Genomic DNA, 14,329 nt, shown 5'->3' on the forward strand with positions numbered 1-14,329 from the left:
TTGTGTATCCAATTTTGCTGAGGTCTTCACTCTTAAGCACACTAGGGCTGAAACGTGATGGATTAACCGGCTCACCGCAAACGCTGCCATTTCAAACTTTAAACACCACAGCAGGGGTGTTTCTGAAGATTTGTATATACTTGTTTTATACCTCACTAGGAGCGTTGAGAGTTGATGGAGGAAGGAATTGTGCTGTCAGGTAAATGAGCAGCCCCAGTGGCCTAATGGATAAGGCACTGGCCTCCTAAGCCAGGGATTGTGGGTTCGAGTCCCATCTGGGGTGGAAATTAATGAGCATTTTGCAGTTTATACCGTATTTTGGGGTCTTAATTCTAAACATTAGGACTGTGAATTGGGTGTAGGGGGAAGTCAAACGTACATCCAGTGGCTGAATTGCACAATATGAGACCAGAAAACGCATGATCAATCCCAGCTTCCCTACTTGACACATTGTGTGATTCTCAGCTGCTGTTTCATTTCACTTTTCCTCCTTTTTTTTCATGATCACATATAAAATTACCATGAAAAACACGAGTTCATGATGTGAGCTGCACGAAACCAACTCCTGTGTTTGATTTTATAAACTATAATGTTGTGCATGCCTAATAGCAACCTAGGACCCCCCAAAGAGCACATATAACAAATGACTCGCCTCTTAGTTTACTGTTGTGATTGTTGTAAGTGTGGGTGGAAGGAAAGCTTGAATGTTTCTTAAATTCATGTTAGAAAATTATCACTTAAAAAACAAATCAATTCTCACTGCACTGAAGTAATCTGATGTATGAAGGTGAAACGGTTCTGCATGTTAATGAAATACACTTTTAGAATTTTGAAGCGACTTTATCATATTTTTATAGGTTTGATGAACTAGGTCTTAAAAAATGAAAGTGTTTCTAAAGTTAAAGTGTTGCAGGAAATTTAGTCACTTCCTTTCTATAACTTCAATTAACCTGAAAACAAACGCTTGCCTGTTTATTCAACAACTTTTTAATGATACGTCTGATTCGAGTTAACGGTACCCCAGTGCTGCCGTTGTTAACAGTACCCCAGTGCTGCCGTTGTTAACGGTACCCCAGTGCTGCCGTTGTTAACAGTACCCCAGTGCTGCCGTTGTTAACGGTACCCCAGTGCTGCTGTTGTTAACGGTACCCCAGTGCTGCCGTTGTTAACAGTACCCCAGTGCTGCCGTTGTTAACGGTACCCCAGTGCTGCTGTTGAGCAGGGGGCCGCATCTGAAGGCCAGGAGGGCTGCATGCGGCCCCTAAACCGTACTTTGAGTATCACTGAATGAGGCCGAATGTACAGTTCTTTTATAAGGTCATGGAATTCGGAGGTGATTTGCAGTACCCTTTTAATGTACAACAGAGGGTATTTTATTTCTTGTTATACATTTATATGCCATCACCCTTCACACAAAGCGTTTAAATCCTTAGTGTATTGCTGTTTCATATGAAAGACTATAGTTGCAGGCATGAAGAATAAAAACAGAATTAAACATTCCCACAGGGAGGGGGTTGGGGTTGCTTGTGGAAAACACTGCACCTGCTTTTGTTACAGGGAGCCAATATTGCAGCTATACTGCAAAACCGGCCCGGTAACAAAAACGGCACCCCAGGGGTCCAAAACCGACTCCCATCCTGGCGGCCCAGCGGGGAAACGCCCGGTGCCTGGTACAGCTGGTCCTGCCCTGCCCACAAAACATTTAATAATTTGTTGCAAAAAAGTTATCTGTTTTATTTTTAAAATGCTATATAGACAGGCAGATAGAGTCTATCTATCCTGTAATTATCTACAGCATGCAAAAACTAAACCTGTTACCACAAGTATCTGCTTACTGCTAAGCGCTAATCATTTTAGAAAAACATATCAGAAGAAGAACAAGTGAGTTCTCAGTCATGTTGTTTGAACTGCTGCTGCAGTTATGCTCCTTGACCTGCCTTCATCTTTGCTGCTGGCTCTAGCAGGAGGCATTATGAAGTCACAACACAACTATAGTTACTAGATGTAAAGATATTCAAACGCGGTAAGTGTGACTTCAGGTATGTTTTAATGTAGGAACACCGGTACTGCAAAGTAACACCTCCGCTCCCTTCTCAGCTCAAACGTCCACTAACCCAACGCTCTAGAACTCGTGCTGATGTGGAGACGCAGAGCGAGAGGTAGAACGAAGAAAGAACAATGACATAGGAAGTGACATAGCAAGTGACATAGAAATAACATAACACTAGAGTTTAGCAGCTGCATCATATGGTTCTTACAAGTAACTTGATACTTCACAATTCCACTGTTATAAGGACATTAGAGATGGGGGTTACACAGAGATTGCTGTCTCTGATTGTATTGTAAAACGTATTCCAGAGATCATAACTGGAATCAGGACTACAGGCTGCAGAGGGGTTGAGGTATCCAGGCTACGCAGTCATTGTAGCCCCAGTGGCCTAATGGATAAGGTACTGGCCTCCTCAGCCAGGGACTGTGGGTTTGAGTCCCATCTGGAGTGCAGATGCCCACTTTTAGATGTCGCCTTTTAATTTTTCAAAGCACAAACCAGCGAATGCAGTGGCAACTTTATCTACTAACAACTCTCCATCCTTACCTCTGCCTGCCTTTTTATGCCGAAGCGCCTAGAAATCCACAGTGGTAAATTTCCCACATGGGATGCAAACTGGTTGTTACAAGGTGTGCTTTGCTCTGTAAATCAACAACCATAAATCTATGTTTAAGGGCATTCATAAACTCTGGACCAACCCCTTCCCACCCAGAAATGGTTGGAGAGTTACTCCAGCCAGGAGCTGGACTAACACTCATTCTAGGGTGGGACCGAAAATCCAGGAATGGATAATAACACATTTGGTGGTGGTGTCGGGGAAGGGGTTTTCCCAAGGAGAAACGTTTTCTTCATGAAGGATGTTAGAAATTGGGGTCCCTTGCTCACTTTGCCACTGGATTCAAGCACGCCTGGCTGAAGACGGCTGAAATGCCAGAAACCGGTCCTAGGAAGCTTGTTTCAGGTCCAGGGAAGGCATGGCTTGGCAGTTCGGGCTGGACTGTTCCCATGAGGCACAGGGTCAGACTGATTTGCATATGGCCATGTCTGAACTGGGGTGGCAGAGTGGGCTAAAGAACGGTGATGGATCAAACCCAGATCTGTTGACTGGGTGTGAGTGTTTGATTGGTTCTGATGCTCCGTCCATCACCACCCCCTTTTGTACCGCTTTGTTCGCCATAAGTTGGCAGGGTATGCTCAGACGTGAGTCCCTTGCTCACTTTTCCACTGGATTCAAGCACGCCTGGCTGATGACGGCTGAAATGCCAGAAACCGGTCCTAGGAAGCTTGTTTCCGGTCCAGGGAAGGCATGGCTTGGCAGTTCGGGCTGGACTGTTCCCATGAGGCACAGGGTCAGACTGATTTGCATATGGCCATGTCTGAACTGGGGTGGCAGAGTGGGCTAATGAAGGGTGATGAATCAAACCCAGATCTGTTGACTGGGTGTGAGTGTTTGATTGGTTCTGATGCTCCGTCCATCACCACCCCCTTTTGTACCGCTTTGTTCGCCATAAGTTGGCAGGGTATGCTCAGACGTGAGTCCCTTGCTCACTTTGCCACTGGATTCAAGCACGCCTGGCTGAAGACGGCTGAAATGCCAGAAACCGGTCCTAGGAAGCTTGTTTCCGGTCCAGGGAAGGCATGGCTTGGCAGTTCGGGCTGGACTGTTCCCATGAGGCACAGGGTCAGACTGATTTGCATATGGCCATGTCTGAACTGGGGTGGCAGAGTGGGCTAATGAAGGGTGATGAATCAAACCCAGATCTGTTGACTGGGTGTGAGTGTTTGATTGGTTCTGATGCTCCGTCCATCACCACCCCCTTTTGTACCGCTTTGTTTGCCATAAGTTGGCAGGGTATGCTCAGACGTGAGTCCCTTGCTCACTTTGCCACTGGATTCAAGCACGCCTGGCTGAAGACGGCTGAAATGCCAGAAACCGGTCCTAGGAAGCTTGTTTCCGGTCCAGGGAAGGCATGGCTTGGCAGTTCGGGCTGGACTGTTCCCATGAGGCACAGGGTCAGACTGATTTGCATATGGCCATGTCTGAACTGGGGTGGCAGAGTGGGCTAAAGAACGGTGATGGATCAAACCCAGATCTGTTGACTGGGTGTGAGTGTTTGATTGGTTCTGATGCTCCGTCCATCACCACCCCCTTTTGTAAAGCATTTAGCACCATACACAATAACGCAGGAGAGACGCTACAAAATAGACACCACAAGTAATTATAAAAATAGTTATCTTTATATAGATTAAACACGAAATTGGGAAATGCTCAAAGAGCCACAATGCACGTAATTACAGATTTGTCTCAGGAGCGATGAAAGCGCTTGTGCGTGGGGGTGGAACAAACTTGGTTCGGGCCGGGGTCTAAGCGACCCGGTGTTGCACAATGTACAAGGTACCTAAGATATAAAGGGGCACTGTACACAGCTCCTCAGAGAGGGTGCGGGATGGCAAGCAGACCCACAGCGGCCACAGTTCCTGGGTGGTGGCGATCCGCAGCGTGCACTCACGGTAATCCTGGGACGGGCGTGAAAGCGGCACCTAGCGGCACACACGGAAGTTGGCAAGGCTCTCGATGTGGAGCTAGCGGGGGCACTCAGCGGCACAGCCCTTCAGCTGCAGCAGCCCACGATAGCAATGATTCTTGTGTCAAGGTAGGGTAGGACACTCAGCGGAACAGCTTTTCGATGGCGGCGGCCCCAAATAGTGATAGTAAGGACTCTCAAAGCCAATGCTGACCTGCAGCGACACAACTCCTCGGCTGCAGTGGCCCACAGTGGCGGTTGTACTGATTCTCGTAGTAGAACAGATGCTGGCACCCAGCGACACGGCTTCTCAGCGGCCCACAATAGCGACATCAAGGTTTTTCATAGCAAGGCCAAGGTAGGCACTCAGCGGCACAGCCCCTCGGCTGCAGCGGCCCACAATGGCGTCAACAATGGATCTCGTAGTAAGGCAAATGCGGGCACTCAGCGGCACAGCTCCTCAGCTGCAGCGGCCCACAATGGCGATAGCAATAGTTTCCGTAGACAGGGTGAGGTGTGGAGGATGAATTGAATAAGCAGGAAACAGTAGATGGGTTGTGAACTCTTTAATGAAGAGAGTAATCTTGAGACCTCATCCTCCAGCCAAGCCAGTGCAACTGACAATAGCTTCAACCCATAACATTCTCTTCACCAAACATTCTTTAAAAGAACACCCACAACAGCTGACATCATCATCTTGACATGGATGCTCAGAACCATTAATTAAGGACACTACACAGGGCAAATGCGGGCACTCAGCGGCACAGCTCCTCAGCTGCAGCGGCCCACAATGGCAATAGCAATAGTTTCCATAGACAAGGCAAATGCGGGCACTCAGCGGCACAGCTCCTCAGCTGTAGCGGCCCACAATGGCGATAGCAATAGTTTCCGTAGACAAGGCAAAAGGGGCGTTCCCCACAGTAGATCCAGAGGCCCTGGATTTCTCGACAGAGGCCTCACCTGTGAGTAGGATTCCTCTCAATAAGAATCCAGGCTGCTGATGAATGAAGTCTAATGTCCCTGAGACTTCAGCAGGAGGCAAGCTCGATTCAGGCCCTTGGGTAGTTGCTTCAGTGGATGGATCAAAGTTTCAAAGTCCTCTCCCTCTCGTTTACCTGGCCAGAGGTTCGTCTTGGCATCCTGAAGTTACACACCACGAAGGGGTTTCAGCTCAGATCTTTATACCCCCAAAGTCTTTGTTCTTGAGAAAGTCACAAATCACTCGACCCGGCCAGAACAAGTTTGGTGTCGATTTGGGTCACTTTATTTACGAGGCTGCATCCTGGGAGAGGGGCCGACAATCAGACAACCAGCGGGAGGTGGAGCCATCATTCACCTTGCCAGGCAATCACTACTACCAGATGCACGTTAATATTTGGAGCGGAAGCATCCCAAATTCGACCTCCCTAGCATGTTCCTTGGTACTACTAGGACTACACCGGTTCATCAGTTATTTTATAATAAGGAGCATTCGCGCTGTGTCACTGAATGGCAGTGGCACAACGCCCAGAACATCTAACGCCAGCAACCATGAAGGAGACATAAACGACAGAAATGGAAGGGAGACCAAAGGAAAGAATTGTAAAAAGCGACTAATTTGCTCAGCTGATTCCATTCCCTATGTGCCGAAATCCATGCTATGAAGATTTCTACACAGGAAGAATAGGGTCCAAAGGAAATGCAACACGACATTCCTGGAAAGCTCCTGGGGCAGATTTCCCCATAAACTTCTGGGAATGTTTGTGAATTGAAAAAAAAGTTAAAGCATTTCAGCTGGACGTTAATCTCCATCTATATTTTTACATTTGTTTCCATTAATTGGGCCCAAGCTTTTTACAGTCAGAATTTATAGATGTATTGAGGGCCAAACATCCGTCTGTTGCTTCCAGGCAGTTCTGAGGGGAACTGGTCCTGAATTCCAGTACTTCAATTTAGCCACCATACCAAAGTGCTTGATTTCTTAGCAGCTGGCCAATGACAAAAGACCCGTCCGCCCATCAAAAAAATGTGCAGCCTGTGACAGAAGCATTGATGGACAGCTGATATAATTTTTGTGGTATGGGTGCAACAGCACATATATAGTGGGCTCATCTCAGAACCTGTTCAGTAATAAATTGCCATCTTAATTTCTGTGCCTGAAAAAAATAACATCAGAATAACTGCTGTTATACACCAAGATGCTGCAGTCATGTAACAGGCTACTGCTTCCCATAATGCCTGCCTTTCAGTGCTGTATTCTACACAAAAAAATACAAATGTGCTCAGTGTGCCAGTGTTGTAGTTTTAAACATTGGGGCCATTCAGGTATACCAGGACTATTTATTTTTAGGCAGCTGCCCAAGTTGCTTGGGCTGGTGAAAGATACAGATTACTCGCAGATAGTATGGAAACCCTAGTCAAGTGGAATTCTGTGTCAGGACCAGAGGCTAGAATTATGCTCCACTTTCTTCACTTTAGTCTTCACAGCAGCCATTAAATCAACATTAAGAGCTATCTTTCCCATGAAATACAGGGAAAAGGAAATAGAAAAAATTGTAAACAGCCACAGCCCACAATGTCCATTTGTTTAGAGGTTTCATTGCACCTCTGTAGTGCTCTTTGCAGTCTCAATCAATCAATTAGGGTATTTGCCGAGCGCTACTTGTCACCTGTGAGGGTATCCAGGTGCTGACAGGGTCCAGTTGATTAGCCGAATAGCCAGGTCTTCAGGGACTTTCGGAACTCTGGAAGAGATCAGGAGGTCCGTAGATGACATGGTAGCTCGTTCCACGTCTTCGCTACTAAGTAGGAGAAAGAGCGACCCCTGCATCTGCTACGGATGCAGTGGGTGAGGGTTAGATAAAGGGACGTGGAGCGGAGGTGTCTGGTAGACATCGGTGTCTCCTCTGCAATGACAGAGGAGTGTCACCCCTTGGCTCTGCCAGCTGCAGAAAAACTAAAACAAAATTGTTTTATTTTTCAGCAGCTTGCTTATCCAGCACGTGTGAGGATGGGCAGGGCCTGGCCGGGATGTTAGAGGGGGGGCTGAGTGATGTGCACTAATAACTGTGCACGTCTGTTTGGCCGGCTGTCTTATGCCGGCTAAACAGACATGCGCAGCTAGGTTTCCTGAACCCAGCTGTATCGAACAGCCAGGTTGAAAAAACAGCACAGACTTCCTGTGCTGAGTGGAGCATCACACCAGCATGCTCAGGCCAAACCCCTCGCTGCTCTCATAACCAGTGGCGGCTCCTCTGCAATTTTTAGTGTAACTAACATAAAACTGATAACTTTTTTGCAACAAATTATTAAATGGTTTGTGAGAATGTATAATTCTGCACCACATATTCTGTTTATGTTCTTCATGACTGCAACCATAGTCTTTCATATGAAACAGCAAGACACTAAGGATTGAAACGCTTTGTGTGAAGGGTGATGGCATAGAAATGTATGCTAAGAAATAAAATGCCATCTGTTGTACATTAAAAGGGTACTGCAGTGGCTACGCTGCGTAGCGTGATGGCCGCTGCCTAGTGTCGCTCCGTCCGAACCAACTCTCCCCCGTAAATCCGCAACACTAATCTGGTACCTGAGAAGGGAAATCGCAATCGGAAACAGCCCGGAGACAATCCCAGAAAGAACGGAGTCAAACGGCTGCCCACAGCCGAAGAGGTGAACTCTGTCATCTGCGGCCTGCACCGAGCGCCCAAGCTGGGACCTAGAGTGTCGGCGGTGGCCGTGAACGTGCTTACGCAAAGCAGCGAGCTTGGGCGCACAACAAGGGGACTTGCCTACTGCATTGGAAAGAGAAGTTCTGAGACCGCCGGCGCTCAGTGGGGAGGCGACCCTGTCGGAGTAACAACTGAGAGGCAAGGAAGACCCGGAGAGGGTTCTGAACAACCAGTAGTCAATTAGGGTCCGCACAGGGGATAGCCTGTGTTGTGGCTCAGTGACTTTGCGAAAGACTGGTAAAGTGGCAGGGACGGACCCAGGAATGAAGCCTGACTGACATCGGTCCGACATATGAGCGGTGAGAGGGGCCCATGGAACACCGTTACAGTGCATATCCCATCAACACGAATTGAGAGGGGCGGTGGAGAGGGGCTAGGTGATAGTGCTGGGGCTGGGGTACGGCGCCCCCTCTATTCCCCCCCTTTTTTCTTCTGCCTGCCATCTCCACATATGCATGCATCAAGGCAGTGGACTCCCTCCCACTGTGACGGTGCCCAGCGGAGTAAGTCAGAGCCCAAAGCTGCTAGGTGGCCCTGATAACAGATCAAGGGGGACTTAAGCTCCGTTGAGTGGATTCGGTGTAGAACCATCAGGGGTGTGAGACCAAACTGTCCAAGTGAGGCACTGTGAGTACTCATACTAATCTACAGTGAGCGAGCACGCCCTCTGCCTGAGACTATCTATTAGCCTGGAGGGTACAAACTCGAGGGGCAGACACTCACACCCTTTCCCCCTCTCGCTCCCTTGCCCTACTACCTGGCATACCTGTGGCGGACGGAGATAAAGACTTGACCGCGCACCTACCGTGCACCAGTGGAGTCGGACAGCCAGAGAGGCTGAACCGCAGTGTCCTGGGCCCACAGAGAAGTGATAATGGAGAAGACCAAAGTGATGGGGACGAAGGACCTCAAAACTGTCCAGACTAATAAACTAGACCGCTATGCCTTTCCTAAGGAAACCCTGCAAGAATTGCACGCCAGACACAAATCCGTAGGCGAGCCCGGGGAAGAGAGCCAGGAACTGACCTTGAAAGAAGTCATGGTGGCCATAACTGGGGTCAAGACCTCACTTCAGCATAAGATGGACTCAATCTCGATCGAAGTGAACCTCATTAGAGCGGATCTCACCAAAATCAATGAGAAAGTTAAACAAGTTGAGATCACTACGGCGAGCTTAGTGGATGACATCACGCAAATCCAAGGGGATATTCACGATCTACAAACCTTCCGCAAGTCTACTGAACTCAAACTGGATGATTATGAAGGGCGCCTTCGGAGGAACAACATAAGCATACGGGGGGTGCCGGAAAGGGCAGAGGGACAGACACCAGACCCGAGGCTGGCGAGAGTGCTGAATTTCAGAAACAGAGACGTGATCCGCCAAAACGCAAAAAAGGCCCTCCCACTCCGCTACGACAAGGCCGAAATAACCTTTTTTCCAGACTTTACACTAATGGTGCAGAAGCAGAGGAGAACCTTTATGATGGTTAAAAAGAAATTCAGGGAGAGAGGGTTTAAATATGCTATGCTGTTCCCGGCCTGACTTTGTGTAGAGGCTGTGGCACGGGCCTTGTTCTTCGACCAACCAGTAGCGGCTTCCGAATGGCTTGAGAGCCGAATAGATAAAGACTATACCCACAGTGGCCATGGTGAGCGATCAGACACCCAGCTGAAGGGGTGAGAGGGCCTGAGAAGCAGATGGGTCCTCTTTTGACCGAATTGAGTCCTCAACTGTGTTAAGACAGGTACCTGGGACCTATAATTGCCTAAGACCTGATGGGGGTCCTCGCCCAGTAACTCAAACTCAGGCCAGTGGGGTTTTGACTCTTCTCTGGAAATGCATTGCAGTGATTGGGGGGGAGGGGGCGGGGGGACGGACTGTTGCCCCCCATTTATTTCTTCTTTTAGTTCACTACCTGGGCAACAGGCACTCTGCAAGTTTTCAAATGGGCATTTCCACGCCCAGAGTGCAGGAAAGCAGGGAGGGGGGTTGTTGGTTTGGGGGTTTGTATTTGTTCAATGTTCTGGTTTTACCATTGACAAGACACACTGGCATCAATACAGAGGAAATATTGACCTATTCTAGATTCAATGAGTACGCAGTGGGATAAAGTGCTAAAATATTAAGTTGGAATGTAAACGGTCTTGGGGACAGAGTCAAACGCAGTATCGTCCTGCAGTATATTAAACGGCAGGCCCCCGACAATGTCATGCTTCAGGAAACGCATCTGGTGGGAAACTCCTGTAAGGCGCTGCATAGATGGGGATACAAGATGGTGGCACACGCGGGTTTCATGACTAGCTCACGAGGCGTTGGCATTATGATGAGAAACTCATTTCCCCTTGCTGAGAGTTCCACTTGGACCGACGATCGGGGCAGATATATAAGAGTCACAGGGGTGTGGGAGGGCCGCACCATCACACTCATGTCAGTATACTTATCGCATGGCCTGAGGAACACCACATTTACAGACCTGGGCACTCTCGCTTCCAGAAGGTCTTCTAGTGATTGAAGGCTACTTTAACTCAGTGGCTTTGGGAGCGTTAGACCGTCACCCTCCACGTGATATAGGGCCTTCTGGTCGAAGGCTGCCTGACTTCCTTGAGACTCTGGGCCTGGCTGACGGGTGGAGCACAAATAACACGGACAAAATCCAACACACGTTCCATTCCGGAGCCCACCACAGCCTTTCCTGCAAAGACTACATCCTAGTCCCCGCTTCACAAGTTGCTCACATTCATGAAATCAGTCACTTAGCCAGGGGTATATCTGACCACTCCCCGGTATGGGTGCACATAGTCCTTAGCCAAACCAGGGTGGGAAAATTAGCCCCCATTAGTCCGTAGTATCTCAGGGATCCTGTAATCCTCAAAGACCTCATCAAAGCCATAGATAATTACTTCCAAGAAAACAAAGGGAACAGTGGAATCCTCCCAGACCCTGTGGGAAGCCTTTAAGTCAGTAATACGGGGACAAGCCCTGTCGCTAATAGCTGGGATGAAGAAAGATAGACAGAAAGAGCTCTCAGACACGGAGACAGAGATCTACCGGCTAGAAGAGGAATTGGAAACCGAGATTACACCAGAAAAGCTACACTTGCTACGCCTTAAACAAGAGGATTACAAAGCGCTGGAAACGGATAGGGTCAAAAGTCTAGGGAGGGAAAAACTGGGCAGACCATACGATCTGGGAGACAAGGAAGGGAAACTAATCGCTTGGCTTGACAAGAAGGAGTGGGCAAGTAGGCTAGTTCCAGAACTCAGGGGCACGGGTAATGTCCCCATAACTGACCCACAAGATATCGTAAACCAGTTTGCCAACCACTTCAATACTGTATACACTTCCGCTGCACCAATCACTGAGGATGACTCTTGCGAGTTATAACACGACATAGCGCTCCCCTCATTGTCTGAAGGAGACCGTAACTTTTTAGAAAGCGATTTGCCTACAGACTAAATAGCGCAGGCCATTAGATCGCTACGCTCAGGGAAGGCCCTTGGTCCCAATGGTATACCCATTGAATTGTACAAACTCAGGCCCTACAAATTAGCCCCATACTTGATAGCCATGTTCGACGAAAGCAAGGAGCTGAGGAAACTACCAATAGATCAAAGGGTGGCTACATTGGTCACCATCCATAAGGAGGGTAAACCCAAGACTGACTGTGCCTCTACAGACCACTCTCGCTACTAAATGCAGAGCCCAAAATTTTAGCCAAGCTCCTTGCCACTCGCTTAGTTAAAATAATTGGAAGACTTATACACCCTGATCAGTCGGGCTTTATGCCACACCGAAACACAGCGTGCACAGGGTTTTGGGAAGAGCAGCTACGATCCAAGAACCAGCTATAATTGTGTCATTGGACGCACCAATGGCATTTGATACTGTTGAATGGCCATATCTCTTGGCAGTGCTTGCGAAACTGGGGTTTGGTCCCAGCTTCATTCAGTGGGTGCACCTCTTGTATTCCAAGCCCTTGGCACAAGTTGGAGTCAACAATAACAAATCAGATACGTTTACACTGAGTCGTGGGACCCGTCAGGGGTGTCCTCTTTCCCCTCTTCTATTTGTCCTAGCCTTAAGAACCATTGGCAACATGGATTCGGAAAGATCCAGTAATACAAGATCTGCGTTTGTCCCCTGACTGGGAGGACCAAATTTCACTATATGCAGATGACATACTATTGTACCTGGCCTCCCCTAGAAAGTCCCTGATGGTGGTCCTAGATATCCAAGCAATCTTTGGCAGGTACTCTGGGTTCTCCATCAACTGGAAAGAATCCCTCCTACATGTCCTCAAGGGCGACTCTCCACCACGAGATTGCCTGCTTCAAATTAGCTCAGTGGGCTTCAAGTATCTAGGAATCTTCATCTCCTTGGACCAAACACTCCATTACAATCACAACCTTCTCCCCCCGCTACAGAAGCTTAAACGTGATATAGCCAGTTGGAAAGCACTTCATCTCTCACTACTGGGCAAAGCGGCCCTTTTTAAAATTATGTCACTACCCCGTCTTTTGTATGCCCTGCAGAACTCACTAGACCCTGTCCCGATGACATATTTCAAAGAAATTGAGAGCCTCCAGAGGGATTTGTTGTGGGACGGTAGGCCTCGCATTGCATTGACCAATCTCACACTGAATTGGTATGATGGGGGAATTGGCCTCCCAGATATCAAAAAATACTACTGGGCAGCACATCTCACGGCCATCGATCACGGTACCTATGGTCGCCCTGATGATCCCGGGTATAATATGGACAGGTGGCTTCTCCCAGGAGGGAAGTATAATAGGGCACTCTATTCGAAACCCAACTGGTACACACTGATGGGCCCAACTAAACACTCGGTCCACGTTTGGCATACCACTGCCAAAGCCTTAGGATGGGGGCTGCAACGTACTCTGGCAAACCCCCTATGGTACTCTGAAAAGCTGGGAAACGTATGGAAATTGAAGGGATTCGATAGGTGGGAACTCATTGGGATCTCATAAATTGAAGTTATGTGGGAGAAGGGCAAAGTGAAGACATTTCCCTCTCCACAGCAACAACACGAGTTAGCTGGCTCAGATCGCTTTCGATACGCACAGGTCCGCCACGTAATAAACTCACACCTCCCAAGGGATCCACTCCCCTGAATCCTCCCCGCTGGAAGATAGATTGCTGGATGGTCCCCTGCCTGAGAAAACCATATCATTAACTTATAAGAAATTGGTCAATAATATGGCAGATCCCCTCCAGTCACTAAGGGAGAAATGGATATGGGATGGCATCGAACTGGACGATGAAGAATGGCAAGAGGCAGTATTCTCTCCAAGAGTGGTGGCGATTTCAGCTAGACTAAGACTAGTGCAGCTTAAAATACTCCACAGGGTGTATATTACGGGGCCTCATCTAGTACACATGGGTAGATCTGATGGAGGAGAATGTAAGCGAAGGTGCAGCCAAGTAGGCACATTCATGCACATCATATGGGAATGCGAGCACATACACTCCTATAGGCGGAAAATACACAACATAATAAGCGAAGAACTCAAAATTGTCCTCCGCCCAGAAGCACGTAGATTCCTCCTGAATGTAAGGGAGCCTACTGATCTGAATAGTTACCAAACACAGTGGGCTACACTGGGATTAATGTTGGCAAAGAGGAATATTGCGCAATTGTGGGGAGCGGCACAACCACCCTCGGTAGAGGCATGGGAGAAGGACCTCGATTGGTGCATGTATAGAGAAAAGACTGTTTACACGGCCTGGGGTTGCCCTAAAAACTGGTCCTGAATTTGGTGCCCATGGAACTCCTACCGAGGAGATATCTGCAGTCCACCACGTAGCATCGACCAGGAGGACTCCCTTACCCCGTAACCTGGCCCTGCAGTATAATGTTGCGCAGAACTGTTACTGATTGTATTCACTAAGTGTAAATGTACTGATTCCTCTACACTGTGTATTCTATGTCGATGAAGGTTAATAAAAAGAAAAGTTTAAAAAAAAGGGTACTGCAAGTCACCTCCGAGTTCCGTGACATTATGAGGTCACAACACACTTG

At 48.2% G+C, this 14,329-nt stretch overlaps 1 non-coding gene across 1 annotated transcript; it reads left to right on the top strand.

The window, feature by feature from the left end:
• Positions 1-210: 210 nt before the first annotated feature.
• TRNAR-CCU (transfer RNA arginine (anticodon CCU)) lies at positions 211-283 on the top strand. The gene has a single exon. It is a non-coding gene; the product is annotated as a tRNA-Arg (tRNA).
• The last annotated feature ends 14,046 nt before the right edge of the window (positions 284-14,329 follow it).

Source organism: Triturus cristatus, chromosome 4_1 (genome assembly GCF_964204655.1).
Source record: "Triturus cristatus chromosome 4_1, aTriCri1.1, whole genome shotgun sequence".
In the NCBI taxonomy this organism is placed as follows: Eukaryota; Metazoa; Chordata; class Amphibia; order Caudata; family Salamandridae; genus Triturus; species Triturus cristatus.